General features: G+C 40.0%; 1 protein-coding gene across 1 annotated transcript in view; it reads left to right on the top strand.

The window, feature by feature from the left end:
• LOC117354803 overlaps positions 1 to 13,005 on the top strand; it is a 162,724-nt gene that overhangs the window by 76,504 nt on the left and 73,215 nt on the right.

Here is a 13,005-nt window from a genome sequence, read left to right as displayed (position 1 = left end):
AATATCTTTTAAGCCATATAGTGGCGTCTCTTTCCAGTTTCTGAAATTGCATTCTATTTCTAGCTTTTATTTTTTTTATTTAATCTTTATTCATTTTCAAAACATACACAAAGTGCATACAGAAATACAAGCTTTCAATATTCTATTTTGGATTCCAGTATTTCCAAAATATTTTCTTTGCAAATGTCAACTAATTGTCAAAGTATTACTTGCTTTAATGATAATACCTTCACTTAACTTTTTAACTTTAGAATTTTATGAACAAGTTTGATGTTGAGCTAGTGTTCATTTTGATCTGGTTATGTAGCAAATATGAGGCTTGAAATAATCCTTTATGCTTATATTTTTCTGGGGCCAACTGTTTTGAAATTTCCATTCATTAGGGGCTCCTTTTACAAAGGTACGTTAGGGCTTTAAAGCGCGGAATAGCGCCAACAGCAACCTGGGACTCTAATACACCTCTTATATGAATGCACTAATTTACAAGTTTACTGGTCAGACATTTGGTCCAAAATCTGCTCAATTTTAAACATGAATATCAATGAGTTGCCCATGTCTTATAAATCAATCATATTGCGTTCCTCTAATCCAGATATATCAATACCACAGTTATATAAAAAAATATTTGATTTCAGGATTGCCTTATCTATCCACCATATTATTTCCAATTGGAAAGACAATTCTAGGCTTAATTTTTACAAATGGTGGAATCACCTTTGTGTCATCAGAAAGTATGAGGAAATAATAACATTCAAACAAAATAGCATAGCCAGATTCACAAAAATTTGGACCCCTCTTGATGAATATGTAAGGACTCATGTAAATCCTAATTAACTTTACTTTGTATATTAACTGTACTATATTTTGCATATTATTATGTATATTTTGGTATCTGCAGCTTATTGTTTTGTTTTATTCTTATACTTTTGTATTTGTACAATTTCAATATAATTTCAATTTTAAAAAAACACAAAAAACGCTAGCGCACCTCAGTAAAAGGAGCCCTAGGTGTCAACCATCTTCTGTGATTTTGCCTCCTTATTGTTACTTGAACATTTGACTAAAGCCAAATTTCATTTTTGTAAACCATCTTGAACAAAAATTTGATTTCAGCTGTTGATGTAGCATACAGTTTTAGGCCATCCATATACAGTAAATAAGTTATTTTCCCTTTGTTTTGAAAGTAGTTAGTTTTATGTAGTATCCTTGTTAGTGATATCATAGCTAGTATAAACAGCAAGGGTAGTAAGTTTCTTGGAATATCCAGTGTCTTATTTTCACTTCATCTAACTCTTCTCCATTTATTATCATATGTGTATTCAGGGGCCATTGATGTGTTTAGAAATTCTAATATTTCCTCACGGCACAATCGTCTAGATTATTTTGGCCCAGATTCTATAAAAGGCACCAGGATCAGCAGCTGCCCACAAAAGCGGCGATGATTGTGTGTCAGTCACGTGATGGTGCCATATATAGAATCACAGCCACATCACAGATAGGTGCCGGAAATTTAGGCCAGGCTTTTCAAGGCCTACATTTCCAGTGCCTATCTGTGATGAGAATCATAACTAAGGAGGTGCCTACCGATGCCTAAGGGTACTTCCTGCTTTAACCATGCCTATTTTACTCTTAGGTGCCAGTAGGTGCCTCTGTAGTTGTGGTTCTGGTACCGTTTGTGGAGGCACCTTCTTTTTTATTATGATAGTTTAATTGCTTTTAAATGACGTGATCACTTATCGCATTGATTAAAGGCAATTAGATCAATTAAGTTAGGTGGCGGTAAGGCAGCTATTGTCAACTTTTTGGTGGCTGTTGTAGAATCCAGCCCTTTGTGATCCAGCCATGGAGAAGTGAATCAAATGCTTTTTTTTAATAGTGATTCCAATGATTTGTTTTCCTTATTTTTGAATTTTTCAAAAGCTATTCTTTCGTCTTTCTTGAATTTTTGCAAGTTTTCCTCCAAATAGATATGTACTATTTTATCTTTAATTCTAGTATACAGTTTGAAAGTTGTGGGTAGACAAATTCTTGCCCTATTGCTATAAGGATTACTACCCTTTTTTTTTTTTTTTGTTATCATTCTTTATTAGTTGTTCACGGCTCTCAACCCAGTGCTTGAGGCATACCTAAACCCTTTCGTTTTTTCAGGATATCCAGGATATATATGAAATAGATTTGCATGCACTGCCTCCTTGCTATGCAAATCTATCTCATGTATATATAATGCTACACTATTATGTCCCTCCCTAATATTGCCAGGTGATTTTAATCTACTTTTGGAAAATAATTTAGATGATATAACACAGGGTTTCTCAACTTGTGGTGCGCGGACCCTAGGGGGTACGCAGACCTCCTGTTGGGGGCATGTGGGCTGACCGCCGCCCATCCTGCCTGCTGTCCCCCATCGCCGTTTCTCTCCACCCGCCCGCTTGCTACTCACCACCCACCCGCTCGCTGCACGCCACACCCTGCTCCATTTAATTACCCCCAAGCCAACCTGCTGCTGATTCCTCCTCCCCCATGGTCCACCACTGCCCCCGCCACCTGCCACCCACCCTCTCCATTTAATTACCCCCTGTTGCTGCCGCAACTCCAGGAAGGGAAGGGTCAGGTGTGTGCAGTGATTGCATGTCACCAGCCCACAAGCCTTCCCCCGATGTCAATTCTGATGTCAGAGAGAAGGTCCGGGCCAGCCAATCGCTGCTTGGCTGGCCCAGACCTTCTCTCCAACGTCAGAATTGACAGCGGGGGAAGGCTTGTGGGTCAGCGGTATGCAAGATGTAGGGCATAGCTTTCCTGTACTTTAAGCTCCAGCAGACCACGCGCCATATTTAAACTGAGCCAGCTTAACTACAGACTCCCCCTCCCTCCCCCACTCCTATTAAGCGCACACTCCATTTAAGGGCATGTGGAGATCCGGTTCGAAGGGCGTGTACTTAAGCGGAGTCAACTGTACTGGGATGAGAAGCACTGGTTTACAGAATGCTGTTAAACTGTGTTGCTAATCTGGGATATAGGCTTGACAGAGGTTTTATCACAATCCATAGATCTCATCTTTTCCAGGGGAACTCCATGTATTTATCGTATATATTTTTTTACCTCCGTGGCTTGGTTTTGAACTATTTAATTGTTACTGCAACATCTTTCGCTAGGCTTCCTTCATATTCTCCTGCTTTTTAGTTTTCCAATTACAGTAAAACCTTGGTTTGCGAGCATAATTCGTTCCAGAAGCATGCTTGTAATCCAAAGCACTTGTATATCAAAGTGAATTTCCCCATAAGAAATAATGGGAACTCAGACGATTCGTTCCACAACCCTAAAACTTTAATACAAAAAATACTATACGACCTCACTCATTTAGAACAGTCATTACACTCCCGCAGCATCAGAGAGAGGAGAACCATCGGCTCAGTTGTGATGATGTGACATGTGTATACTGTATGTACTCGTATTGCAAGACATTGCTTGTATATGAAGTTAAAATTTCATCAAATGTTTTGCTTATCTTGCAAAACACTTGCAAATCAAGTTACTTGCAATCCAAGGTTTTACTGTACTTTCCAATTCAGGACTTGCAGCGATTTCATTGTTTTATTGACCAGTTTCAAGATTTTTGTAAAACTGGTGTCAACATCTAAGCAGATTGTTCTGTTTGTTTCATGTCACTGAATTTTCTTTGCTACTGCCACAATTTTTTTTTCTTTGTAACAAGAAACCCCAATAGTATTACATCTTATAAACATTCAATTTAGAGATCCACAGCGGGCTCTTCAGAGTTTGTGTTCATGCATTTTCGTATGAGCCGCTATCGCATTGGATCGAATTTTTTTTATTTTAAACTTTATTTTACTTCACTTTTAATTTCACGATTTAATAATATCAAAGTGACTTATTTGTTTTAGGCTTATTTAGTGGAGTGCCTCTCCCAACATGATCATGTTTCATTTAAACTTCTTCAATGTTGAGGCTCCTCCAGTGCTCTAAATTTTTTTTGAAATTGCCACAGCATATATTTTCTTCTTGTCCATTTTCTCCAAAGCGGGTTAAAACCTTGTTTCACAATACGTTCTTTTTGACCCCGAGGAAGTGTAAATGAAACATGATCATGTTGGGAGAAGCACTCCACTAAATAAGCCTAAAATAGATAAGTCGCTTTGATACTAAAAACTTGATTATTAAATCGTGAAATTAAAAGTAAAGTAAAATAAAGTTTAAAGTAAAAGAATTTTGATCCAATGATCATACGAGGAATGTATGAACATAAACTCTGAAGAGCCAGCTGAGGATCTCTAAAATGAATGCTTATGAGATTTAATACTGTTGGGGCTTCTTTGTTACAAAGTTATGCATTACCTAGCCCCAGAGAACTAGCCATATAAAGTTTTATGATATAGTCTACAATTTTTTCCTTTACATCTGCATTTACTTCCCAGATGGTTTTCAGTGTTGCACTTTTTTTTTTTTGAGAAAATAAATTTTACTCTTGTTTTTAAATAGTCCTTTTCAGATTCTTGAAATTGCTCACATCTGCCCAGTCTTTTGTATTCTCTGTTCTAAGCAGATTTTAAAGTTTGGCTTTTCTTTTTAAAATGATTTCGATTTCTTTATTTTGTACCCTAACTTCTTTTTTTATGGCACAGACAGCAAAATGCATTAGTTGATTCATTTTTGCAATGGTATCCATGGAGATTGTTTTGATCATGATATTGATATTATGCAGGGCATCAGACAAAGTTCTCCTTTTCTTCTGCTTTAATGCTGGCTTAGATGACTCAGATTTCATGTTTTACGGCTTTCAGTTTTACGTCTCATGTTTTATGGCTTTCAGTTCTTCTAATCGCTGTTCTGTAATTTTTCGGACTATATTTATGAATAAAGATTTTTTTCATTGGTTGACTAGACGTCTATCTTGCCTTTCTTGGACTGTGTTGATACTAAGGCGAGGTGTTCTTCTTCTTTTTACCGCTGTAATTTTTGAGTCCAGGAATTTGCTTCATGCACTTTTAAATCCATATATTGAGGATTCTAAAAGGTAATGCACTTCCATTATTGATCAAGTCTCCAAAGTTGACCATTTCTTACCATTGTTACAAGTTACGTTTATTTGATATACCGCATATGTTACAGTAAATCAATGCAGTTTACAGTATGTTGTTTTCCTTCCAGTAGCTTTACAACTGCTTGCCTTAGTTGTCTAACAGAGGAAACTGGACCCAATAGCCATTTTTTTTGCCTTACAAGAGCCATAGCTTCTGGCATGGCCTTTGTTGGCCTGAGGGATGGCTGATCCAGTAATGGACTCAATCTGTAATAGTATTATAACATTCGATTCCACTAATAATAAAAATGATTTAGATGAATTCAAAACTTCCAAATCCACCTTATTATGAATGCTATATTGATCCTCAGATGCACCACTTCACGTTCAAACTTTATCACCACGCTAAGCTTGATGTGCAGAATCTTCCCTGGATCAATTTACTTATGCTTTAATAATTTAATTTTATATCTTTTTTTGTATCTTTTTAAATACATTTTTAAATATAATATACTATTTGTAGCAAAGAACTTATCTTAGTATTTGGTCAATATAGGGACTTCTTGCGCCAACTTGTTTCGCGCTACGGTGCTTTTTCAAGGCTGGGTCCCTACAAAGAGACACAATCTATAAACAGGGCACACTTCCAAATAGATCCTATAACATTTAAAACAGATCCTATATCTTGTAAACTATCCCCAAATTCTCCTTACCTATGTAGCTCACGCCATCCAATTAGACCAACAGTTTTTCGATCAATAAAGATGGCGGCCATTTGTTACACTACTCTTTTTAACAACCTCCCACGCATCAGCTGAGAGAGGCGTAATGACGTCATCCCCCACACTATCACGCTGATACGAAGGAGGGAAATACTAAAGCAAGCCTTTCTATAATACAAGTCCTCAATTCTTCATAACTGGTACTTATATCAAGGAACCCCACTCCAACTCCTCATTTAAGCCATAAGGAGCCAGTGTATTTAAGTGATATATCCATCGCTGTTCTTTTAATATCTGTTCAAAATCGGTTAGCGCACCTTCGTAAAAGAGGGGGATAATATAAAGTACTGAACTTTTTTCCAAATCCTCTGGACTAGTAAACTTAAAAAGTTTAATAAAACCTAAATCTAAAAATGCAACCTATAATAAACAAGAAGCCAATGTGAAACCTTAAGATGGGATGCAATGAAACTTGCTGGCTTGCAGCTGTAATAGCTGATGTCAGTATCTTTTACTTGCTGTAATACTTTTAATATTACTGTTGGAAGCCCAGTATGTAGAGAATTAGAATAAACTCCATTCCAGATCATAGGCTGCATATTCTGTTGACAATATACAAGATGCAAATAATATCTTAGAATGCCTTTGGAACTATAGTTAAAAAAAGGAGACAGCGATAAAATGTTTAACTTTTTATTCAAAGGTAAACCAAGTATAAATCCAACTCCTGAACTCCTAAACTTATCACAACAGTGAGCGATGGCAAAAATCTATTAAGTGCTCGCCACAGAGAAAGCCTGGTAGGGTAATGCCTGGTTTATCCAAATAATTTCTGTTTTAGAAATGTTCAGGATCAACGTATTTTCTTGCAGCTTTGAGTTAACTTACATTGTGACTTCATATTATCAATGCTACTGAAGTAAATGAATCTCCTGTGTAAGAAATATGCAAGTGAAAGCCATCTGGAAAGTAATACCCTTTGACCTCAACAAATTACCCAGAAGTTGTAAATAAACACTAAATAATATGAAGAATAAAGCATAGCCCTTAGGCACTCCATGTAGAATGGGTTGCCATAAGAACTCCGAGGAAATTAAGCAGAGACAAATAATGGTTGAGTGTTTTGACCATTTCTATTGAAAGAGGTCTGACAAAATACATTCATCCAAATAATTCATCAGCCAGCATAAGGCCCACTTCTCAGTTACCTTACTTAACAAGGGTAAATGCAAGATATAGGTGACACTGCCAGATATCTAACTAATGAGGTTTTCTTTAAAATAGGAAGCACTACAGTTTGCTTAGGTGATGATGGAGACTCATCTGTCCTAGGAGAAAGATTAAGAATCTGAGCTCTTTTGGGGCTTATATCAGCTTCAATTGGCAAAACACAGAATGATCCATAATTCACACCAAGCCCTTTGGCACAGGGTGGCATATTGGAATTAGGCAATTTGCTTTGCATTTTGTTTCATTTTTAAAGTCAAGACAGTCTGTATCGTTTACAGATTTCTTTGCAGGGGCCCTAGTGTAAAGTGGTAAACACTCTCTTAACAGTGGGAGTGGGGACAATTTGTCTGTTGTATCGTCATATTGATTTTTGTTTCTATCTTGTCAGCTGTGTACAGGGGTCTCTTGCCAAGGTTTTTATATAAAATATTTTACTTGGATAAATTTGAATTGGTCTGTATGGAAGCACAGTTTGAATATAACCTTATTCTTGAGTGGGCAAGGCCTAAATACTTTCACAGTGCTTTTACCTGCACAAAAATCTAGTATAGATATCTCAGGAAGTGAAAGTACACATGGACATTTAGGAGGGCAGATATTCAAAGGCACTTATCTGGTTAGCATAGAGTGCCACTGAATAGTTCCTAAACTGAGGCTTTCTGGGGCCTAGAAAAATGGCATCAGCTGCATGGGGAGAGTGTGGTGCAGTGGTTAAAGCTACAGCCTCAGCACCCTGGAGTTGTGGGTTCAAACCCATGCTGCTCCTTGTGACCTTGGTCAAGTCACTTAATCCCCCCATTGTCCCAGATACATTAGATAGATTGTGAGCCCAGCAGGACAGACAGGGAAAAATGCTTAAGTACCTGAATAAATTCATGTAAACCGTTCTGAGCTCTCTTGGGAGAGCGGTATAGAAAATTGAATAAATAAATAAATAAATGTCAACGATGCTTAGGCACTGTTTACAGAATTGCAGCTAGCTGTGCCTATGTAAAAACTTAGTCGCCCAAAATGTAGGTCGGGGTTTTAAAGGCTCACATTTCAGGTGCCTACGTTTTTGGAGAATTGAACTCAGCAGCACCTACATCATGCTCCGCCCATAGAAACGCCCACTTAGGCATTAGGTGCTGCTAAGTGCCATGCGATAGGCGCCTTTGTTTCATAGAATCGGATAGGCACCTATTGCCCAATTAATTTTTTTTCCAATTAAAGAGGCTATTAAGGGTAAGAACATAAGAATTGCTGCTGCTGGGTAGTTTGCCAAATAAGGTAGGTGACAAAGAGGCACCGAACTTTAGGCATCCTTTATAGAATCAGCCACTCTGTGCTTTTTAGCTAGGCTTTATACTTATACTATAGCAATTTTAAAATAGACTCCTTAAATGCTAGCTTATGAGTTGTAAAAGAGACTTTCTATACTAAGAAAAAACTATCCCTTAAACTAGGCTTACCAGATTTTCCAATGAGCAAACAGGTTGAGGAGGCGGAGCTGAGGGTAGGGCTGGGGGGGGGGGATGGAACAGGGCATGGCCAGGCACAGCAGGGCAGGCCTGGGGCGGGGCCAAAGGTCTGGATTTTCATTCCCAAAAACTGGTAACCCTATGTATAGCTATCAATAGAGACTACGTTGTATAACTTGCTTCTTTACCAAACTATTTGGGGGGGGGAGTGAAGGCACACGTTTGGTGGGGGAGGAGTGGGAAGGAGTAGGGAGTGATGGAGAGAAGGAGGGGTGCTGGCGCTCTCACCCGGGGTGGACAGCTCCTCCCATCCCCCCTCACTATACCATTACTGGTGAGCAACAGACTACCCTGTTTCCAATCAGGTCAGTGGACTGCAGACCTTACAGCATACCCTGAAGAAAACCACAGCATGATGAATGAAACATTGGTTTCTACCTGATAAGATGTAGTGCAGAAATGTCAAACTCTGGCCTGCGGTATAATAAAATTTGGCCCACCATACAATTACAAATTTGCAGTTAAGCTGGCCCGCCAGCATTTTTGTTACAGACCATGCGCTACTTGTCTTCCTCCGCTGTTAGCCGCCAACCCTTCCTAAGCAGAAGCCAGGCCCCAGTCGGAAATGATGTATATCCCTCTCTCTAACGTTGCCTAGCAATGGTATCCAGGAGTTATCAGAGAGCAAAACTATGAGAAGCTCCTCCTCGCCACACACGCCCCCTAGCATTTCATCCCATTACCCACTGGAAGATGACGGAGATGTATCCAATGGAGTGTGTATACAACCTGCTAGCGCAAGAGGAGGAGAGATCTATTAAACCCCCTAGGTAAGCGTGGGCAGGAGCAGCCCGGGTTGGAGTCTCTCGCAGGTAGAGGAGCTAAGTTCGAACCAAAGTTTAGAAATGCTCTTTTGTTTGCGCTTCCTCGTTTGCCGTTAACTTTAAGTATCTTTTAATTCCTGGGCTAAAGTGTAAGAATCTTGGAAATACAGTACTGTTATCATCCCGCCTTTTGCTCTTCTTCTTTGGACTAATGCTTCTTCTTAGTAATAATCTGGTAAAGGATGAATTTCCCAAAGATATCCCACGATTCCACTCTTCCGACGACTTGTGGCTCTACATATGTCATTTTGCAATTAACACCTGTGTGGAGCACCAATAAGGGCACCATAATAACGTCCTAGTTTAGTTTGAATCATAATGGTTTTAAGTGGATAAGCAAGATGAGCTTTACAAAAATAAAAATCAGAGCAAGAAAGATTTTGTTATATCTGAATAAAGTAGCATGTGATTATAATGTTAGCTCACTTGGATATATTAAAGTTCAACGAACTTTATACTTTCAAGTAGAATAGGTCTTTCTGTAGCAGGCGTGAGCTAGGATCTAAAAGAGAGAGGAAAAGTCTTTTTAATTTATTTTGTTTACATCACAGAGCCGGCATGAGGTTGTAACTAAACTAAACTAAACCTTAGGTTTGTATACCGCGCCATCTCCGCAAGCGTAGAGCTCGGCACGGTTTACAGAGTTAGGAGGAAAGGAACTACAATGAGGGTTATAGGAGAGGAACTAAGAAGATAGAGAGGGACAAGGGTACCAGAGAGCGGGAGGTGATTAGATTTTTGAAAAGAGCCAAGTTTTCAAGGGTTTGCGGAAGGATTGGAAGGAGCTTGAATTTCTGAGCCGGGATGAGAGGTTGTTCCAGAGTTCTGTGGTTCTAAAGGGGAGGGATGTTCCAAGTTTTCCTGCGCGGGATATACCTTTTATAGAGGGGAATGATAATTTCAGTTTTTGGGAGGGTCTGTTGGAGTGGGGGTTTGAGGAATTCCAAAAGAGTGGGATAACCTCTACTAAGACTAAGGGGTCCTTTTATTAAAGTGCACATTTAGCACGTGCTAAATCGGTTAGTGTACCTTAATAAAAGGATTCCAAAGTATCTTAATATAAAATTTGGCCCGCGACTTAGCCTATGTTTTAGATTTCGGCCCCTTATGTGATTGAGTTTGACACCCCTGATGTAGTGAGATCCAGAAATCTGCAACAAGCACTATACCAGCTGTGGAAAACCTGAGAGAACATATAACTCAGCTTCAAGAGGAAAACATCTTTAAACTCACCAGAGACTTTTACCAACTGACTTTCCCATCATAATTCAAGTTGGTGACCAATGGACCGACCTGTTCCCAATCAGGTCAATGGACCCCCTATTTACAAAGACAAACCGCAGACCTCAAGGCATACCCTAAAGGTAGATGGCTGTAACATCAGTTTCAACTTGACAAGGCGCAGCGAGACCCAGAAACCTGCAGCAAGCACGATGCCAGCTGTGGAAACCCTGAGAGAACATTATAGAAGTGTTGCCAAATGAGGGGCCAATTTATAGATTGGCCCTGAATTTGCATATTCTTACTTATTTGTAGGTGTTTTATTGTTTCCCATTAAAGGAAATGTCATTATTACCATACAATATGGGATCTGTGTTTATATCAGTTAGATCAGGGGTCGGGAACTCCGGTCCTCGAGAGCCGTATTCCAGTCGGGTTTTCAGGATTTCCCCAATGAGTATGCATGAGATCTATTTGCATGCACTGCTTTCAATGCAGATTCATTGGGGAAATCCTGAAAACTCGACTGGAATATGGCTCTCGAGGACCGGAGTTCCCTACCTCTGAGTTAGTTGATGCATGACTGCAAATAAGAACATAAGAACATAAGCACTGCCTCTGCCGAGTCAGGCCATAGGTCCATTATGCCTAGCAGTCCGCTCCTGCGGCGGCCCCGTAGGTCAATGATCTGTAAGTGATCTATTACTCTAAAGCAGTGGTTCCCAACCCTGTCCTGGAGGACCACCAGGCCAATCGGGTTTTCAGGCTAGCCCTAATGAATATGCATGGAGCAGATTTGCATGCCTCTCACTTCCATTATATGCAAATCTCTCTCATGCATATTCATTAGGGCTAGCCTGAAAACCCGATTGGCCTAGTGGTCCTCCAGGACAGGGTTGGGAACCGCTGCTCTAAAGCGCTTTGTACTGTACAGTAACCCTCTAATTGTACCCCTCAATCCCCTTTTCCTTCAGGAACTCGTCCAATCCCATTTTGAAACCCAAAATCGTACTCTGCTCTACCACCTCCTCTGGAAGCGCATTCCAGGTGTCCACCACTCTCTGAGTGAAGAAGAACTTCCTAGCATTAGTTCTGAACCTATCCCCCTTCAATTTGTTTGAGTGTCCTCTAGTTTTTGTTGCCCCCACCAGTCTGAAGAATCTGTCCCTCTCTACCTTCTCTATACCCTTCATGATCTTGTAAGTTTCTATCATATCCCCTCTAAGTCTCTGCTTTTCCAGGGAAAAGAGCCCCAGCTTCTCCAGCCTCTCAGAATATGAAAGGCTTTCCATGCCCTTTATAATTTTTGTTGCTCTTCTCTGGACCCTCTCGAGTATCGCCATATCCTTCTTGAGGTACGGCGACCAGAACCGAATGCAGTACTCCAGATGTGGTCGCACCATCGCCCTATACAGTGGAAGGATAACTTCCTTGGTTCTGGTAGTGATACCTTTTTTGATAATGCCCAACATTCTGTTCGCCTTTTTTGGGCCGCTGCGCATTGTGACGCTGGTTTCATTGTTTTATCCACCAAAACCCCCAAGTCCTTTTCTAGGTTGCCTTCCCCCAATATCATCCACCCCATCATGTAGTTATACATCAGGTTTCCTTTCCCTATGTGAATGACTTTACATTTTTCTACATTGAAGCTCATCTGCCATTTATTTGCCCACTCAATCAGCTTGTTCAGGTACTACTTAATTAATTTGATGTGATAACCCTGATAAAATTTATTCTGAGCCACATCCACTGAGAAAAGTCTAAATAACATCTGTACCAGCTCTACATAATACACAATAATCCATACAAATTCTAAACTTATTTTTTACCTAATTCACTGAACCACAAAAGAAGAAAATATTTGTGAGCTGTTTATTCTTTGGATAATTAACTGTTGTAAGAATGCTACCAGAGGTCGTAGATTAGGTGGAAGGGTTGGTTAGAGCATGAGAATTATTTGTCTCTAGCAACAGCTTTCTCTACAGGCAGTACAAATTGGAAATGGTTGACAAAACACACTGATTAGCCTTATATTAAAACCAAGATGGATTACTCAAAAAGCTGAAATGATTGTACGCCAGGAAATTCTATGTGAGCCTGGAAAATTCAGTTTGACATGAACTTAGGTTTGGTTTGGAGAACCAAGGGCTCCTTTTACAAAGGTGCGCTAGGGCCTTAACGTGCAGAATAGCGCACGCTAAAATGCCCCGCATGTTAGCCGCTATCACCTCCTCTTGAGCAGGTAGTAGTTTTTCGGGTAGCGCACGCTATAGCGCATGCTAATCCGGTGCGTGTGCTAAAAACGCTAGCGCACCTTTGTAAAAGGAGCCCAGTGGAGTACCAAGGAGGGGGTTGGGGGGGAGGTTTGCCCTGGATGCAGCCTTAGGGGGGGTGCACAGCTGGCCAGATCTGGAAAATTCCTGCCGGCAAGATCGGTTTGGGGCTATCGG

The sequence above is a fragment of the Geotrypetes seraphini genome, chromosome 2 (assembly GCF_902459505.1).
Source record: "Geotrypetes seraphini chromosome 2, aGeoSer1.1, whole genome shotgun sequence".
Lineage (NCBI taxonomy): Eukaryota > Metazoa > Chordata > Amphibia > Gymnophiona > Dermophiidae > Geotrypetes > Geotrypetes seraphini.
Note: the sequence above shows the minus strand (reverse complement) of the source record. Positions and strands in the feature narration are given on the sequence as shown.